Source organism: Vespa velutina, chromosome 11 (assembly GCF_912470025.1).
Source record: "Vespa velutina chromosome 11, iVesVel2.1, whole genome shotgun sequence".
Classification (NCBI taxonomy): domain Eukaryota; kingdom Metazoa; phylum Arthropoda; class Insecta; order Hymenoptera; family Vespidae; genus Vespa; species Vespa velutina.
This window is the reverse complement of record NC_062198.1, coordinates 2,654,950-2,659,949: the sequence shown is the minus strand read 5'-3', so window position 1 is coordinate 2,659,949 and position 5,000 is coordinate 2,654,950. Positions and strand designations below refer to the sequence as shown.

The following is a 5,000-nucleotide window of genomic DNA, read 5'->3' as shown; positions in this document are numbered from 1 at the left end:
CTCTTTCTCTTTCTCTTTCTCTCTTTCCCCTCTCTCCCTTCCCTTTCCCTCTTGAACTGTGCACCATGAGCAAGTACGAGAGGGCTTAAGATTCGAGCGTACTTTTCCCATCCATTTCACTCTCGGCGGGCGTCGATTCGTGTCCGTCCGGTCGAAAGAGCTCTGCCGAAGCTTTCTCTGTGAACGTGAGAATCTTGAAAAAAAAAAAAGAGAAAAAAAAAAAGAAACGGAGAAAAAGAAGAACCAGAAGAAGAAGAAGAAGAAGAAGAAAAAGGAAAACGGGTGAAAAAAAGAAACGGGAGGAAAAAAGTTACAAAGAGAAGGAAAAAAAGGAAAAAGAGAAAAAAAGAAAAAAGAAAAAGGAAAGTAACTCGGAGCACACACGCGTTGTCCTCGATTTTTGCGAAGAGAGACAGACAGAGAGCGAGAGAGAGAGAGAGAGAGAGAGAGAGATAGAGAGATAGAGCATGTATATATGTACGTGTGTTTTCTTTATCTTTTTCGATTTAATCGACCATATAACAATCTCCCTCTCTCTCTCTCTCTCCCTCTCTTTAATATACTCGATTAACACGTGCTTGGAAATATTAAGTTTGATCCATTTTTCTGTTCCAGCCAGTCCCCTAAAAGTCGTCGTTAACCCCTTGTTTTCTTTCTTCCTACTTTTTCTTTTCTTTCGTCTCTTTTCTTTCCTTCTTTATTTCCTTCTTTCCTTCCTTCCTTCCTTATCCCCATTGCCCCTCTCTTCTATATCCTCAAAGCAAGCACATCGAACTATCGTTATACTCGATCAAACTCTTTCTTCCATTCGTTCTTCAGCGAGGCTGGAAAAGTAACGATGGCTTGAACGATGTTTCTCGCGTTCCTGTAGGATATACGTATGTATGTATGTATGTATGTGTGTATGTATGTGTATATGTATATATGTGTGCGCTGGTTGATACTCCTCGTAAATGTGATGGTTGTTCCTCGTCGACGTTATCGTACTGTCTCTCTTGGCGTCTATCGACGCCTGGCATCGTTGAGAGAACACCTCTCTATATATCCAACGGCGAGCTTGGTCGATTCTCTCTCTCTCTCTCTCTCTCTTTTTCTCTCTCTCTCTCTCTCTCTCTCTCTCTCTCTCTCTCTCTGGAAAGACCAACAACGGGACATGGCACGTTTTCGTTTTACCACGATCGCCAGGCCGACAGGAAAACGAGAAACACTACTACTTCGAATAACGATTCGAAACTCTCTCTCACTTTTTTCTCTCTCTCTCTCTCTCTCTTTCTCTCTCTCTCTCTCTCCCTCGTTCTATCCTTTTCGTTTATTTTTTCTAGCTGTGCAACGTTACATTTCTCTTTTTCCTACATTTATCCGTCTTCGGTTTACTATTTCTTCCATTTACAGAGAAAGATCTCGTCACCTTAAGGGATTTCATATTGATAGATTTTATTGACAAGTAGATCAAGATTCAAATACCTAATGTAAGTTCGATACGAACCGAATCGAAGAAATTTGATATGTTTTCGAAAAAGGGTCAGGACACGCATTCCTTTTCTTTCTTTTCTTTCTCTCTCTCACTCTCTCTCTCTCTCTCTCTCTCTCTTTCTGTATCTCACGAGTTTTTCAAACACGATTTTTTCGGTTTACTCGAAAGCTTGAGATACTTGTCCCTGATTAGCGGAGGAAAATGAAACTCTCCAGCGAGTCTTTTCGCGCTTAAGCTGCACTCCGAGCAACCCTACCTAGTGCCCCCCCCCCGCCCCCACCCCGCCCCGCCTCGTACCTTATTCCCACTTATCCCTACTACACCATACCCTTCTCGCGTGGATCTCATTTGCAACGAGCGACAAAAAGAAACAAACAAAGAAATCTTCTTTTTCTTTCTATGGTCCACCAAAACGTATAGCTTTCTACTGTGTGTCTGTTTTTTCTCCTTTCACTTGTTCTCTCTCTCTCTCACTCACTCACTCACTCACTCACTCTCTCTCTCTCTCTCTCTCTTTCTCTCTCTCTCTCAACCCTACTTGTTTCCCATCCTTCTCGTAACCTGATCGCACGCCAAACGCAACTCGGTGCCAGGGAAAAAAACACCAAGCTATATTTCTATTCGACGAACGAACTGAGCGCAAAACAAACCGGCAACCCTTTCTCCTTCCGACCGGATTTCCACTACTCTCTCTTTCTTTCTCTCTCTCTCTCTCTCTCTCTCTCTCTTTCTCTTTCTCATATAGACATATACCATGATCAATGCTCGAACAAATTCGCTAGCGTGAACCGGCTTGTTCCATTCCCTAGACTAAGTTACGTACGTGCCATGTTCGATAAATTTCGAGAGAATGAAATAAAATAGAAAAAGAACAAAAATAAAAGCAAGCGAATAAACACAAACGAGACAAAAAAGGAAAGAATAGAAAAAAAAGAAAAAAAATAGGATAAAAGTACTTCGATCGTATTGCTCAAGGTTTTCTTTTTCTTTTTTAAATTCTTTATAAAATAAAAATAATTTTTTTTTCTTTTTTTTTTTTTTTTTTTTTTTTTTTTTATTCCTTTGTAAAATAATTAATATGACAAAGAGAATTAATAATTATTTTTTAGTCTTTATGAATTGAAAAAAATTAAATCACTAAATAAATGTGTGTGTGTCTATATATATATATATATATATATATATATGTATGTATGTATATATGTATGTATATATCTTTAAATTAGGAAGCTTTATAGAGAGATCATCGATATATTATATCTGTTAGTTTTTATATTTCCAAACTTTTTGTAAAATAATTTAATCGTCTGGTTTTAAAAACAAATTATATTATAAGGAAAATAAGTAATTACATTCATATTTGTTTGTTATAATTTTCAATGAAATTAAGTCACAAAGTAACTCGATAAATATATAAATAAACGTGATCCTGAAGTCTGAATGATCTATAACGAAATATTGATATATTTAATAGTTATTGTTTTTAATTTTTTATAAAATAATTTATTTATTTCATTGAAGCATAAATAATGTTATAAAACAAATTTAAAAATTTTTAAATTATCTTCAGTTTTTTTTTATTGTAATATCGAAGAAATTAGATTAGAAGGTACTACGATCTTATATATATATATATATATATAGAGAGAGAGAGAGAGTGTATTATGTAGATCGTTAAATAATTAGCAATTACTTTAATTTGTTAAACAAGTAACTAAATAAATATATCAAGATACATGATCCTCCTTAATCCGCATATTTTATGGAGATTTAAAAACGTATCTCTTCTTCCTTTTTTTCTTTTTTTCTTTTTGCTTTCGTAAATCCTAAAAGAAGAAGTTGTGTAATTTCGTAAAACAAACGAACGGGAATGTAAGTTCGCGTAAGTTCGAGATCGTAGTTTGAAAGTAGAGTCGATCTTGATGAGTGTCGAGGTGACTAGAACGAGTTCGTGAAGATGAAAATGAAAAAGAAAAAGAAGAAAAATAAGAAGTAGAAGAATACGAGAAACGTTTGACTTCGAACGATCGATGCCATACGATAGATTCATAATGTTTCTTACTAAAGAAATCTTTCTGTGTCTCATAAAAAAAATTGATTCTAAATAACGCGTAAGCAAATCATGATAGTTACATGAGTTACACATTAAAGGTATATAATTTCTCTTAAGGAAAACTGAACGAACGATTTGTATGAACGATGCGTGAATGATGGATTTGAAAAAGAAAAATAAAACAACAAAAAAAAGAAAAGAAAGAAGAAAAAAAGAAAAAAGGAACATAAAATTACGCGCCAAAATTTGACGGAGAAAATATTTTTTAAAATGATCGATGACGTATAATCGAGTCCGATCTTTAATCCAACATCGTCAAAGGTCATGTTGATGATCGTTTAGGTTTTAACGAAATAAATATTTCTAAATTTACGAAATCGACGTGTAAAAATCAGAATAAAAGAAATGTTTTCATCCAGGGACAAACAATACTTAATCGTTTCGCTCGTGCATATACAAATATCTATGTATCCCTATTCAAATATCTTTTCAAAAGTATCCCATAGAAAGGAAAACAAAAAAAAAAAAAATGAAAAAGTAAGAAAGAAAAAAAGAAGAAGACGAAAAAAACGAAGAAGTAGAAGAAAAGGAACAATGAAAAGAAAATAAAAAAGACGAACGGTTGATATCCCTTCGCACGGAGTTTTTCAAAACGTTCACGTTTTCTAGGGTGAGGGGTATCAGGGAAGAGTGTAGAAACCGATCCGATTTGATCCGATCCGATCCGATCCGGTCCGTTCTTTTCGTAAAGCGTATTCGAAAATGCGAATGTTACTCACGTCCGTCGGAAATGCAAGCTCCCTTTTATACGAAGATGTGCGTTCGGCGTCGGCCGTTTTTGGCGACACGCAAAGAAAAGCTGTTCTGAAAAAAGGGTGACGGGGAAGAGCGGTGGCGGAGGGTGCGAGGCTTTCTTTTTCCTGCATCTTCTCTTTCAGGATCTCGACGAAGAAGAAAAAAGACGAAGAAAAAAAAATAAAGATAGAAGAAAAGAAGAGAACGTAAAAGAAGAAAAGAAAAAGGGAAGTACATGTCTTATTGTAAGAATGCTATCGTAGATAAAAAAAAAAAAAAAAAAAGAAAAAGAAGGAGTTACTATTCGAAAGAAACGCGTCTTCGAAATTCTATTCATTTCGTCTCCCAACAACCATCCATCCATCCATCCATCCATCCTATTCCATCCATCCTATCCACCTCGTACTATTTTTTTTTTCTTTCCTTATTTTTTTGTTTCTTTTTTTTTTTTTTCTTTGTTTTTCTTTTACATCTCCCCCATCTTATCATAAATTTCTTTTCCTTCGCCTTTATCACGTTCTATAGTACTTTACGTCGGCTTTAGTCGTTGACGAGTACCTAAAAGCGTACGAGACGCCGGGCGTTAGTATCTCGAATCTCGTCGTACCGGCACGTAGATGAGTACAGATTCTCGGAGAAAAATCAGCCGAGGGAAGAATAAGGAGAAAGAGAGAGAGA

At 35.7% G+C, this 5,000-nt stretch overlaps 1 protein-coding gene across 8 annotated transcripts in view; it reads right to left on the bottom strand.

Annotated features, from left to right (window-relative positions):
• The window catches only part of LOC124952913 (chondroitin sulfate proteoglycan 4), an 80,940-nt gene that overhangs the window by 74,688 nt on the left and 1,252 nt on the right, over window positions 1–5,000 (bottom strand). For 2 of the 8 annotated variants that reach the window (XM_047503527.1, XM_047503529.1), the window contains exon 2: window positions 103–177. The exons of 1 other annotated variant lie outside the window; for it this stretch is intronic. The gene's annotated coding sequence lies outside the window, so the exon portion shown is untranslated. 5 more of the 8 variants (XM_047503526.1, XM_047503528.1, XM_047503532.1 and 2 more) reach the window with 5 other exon arrangements.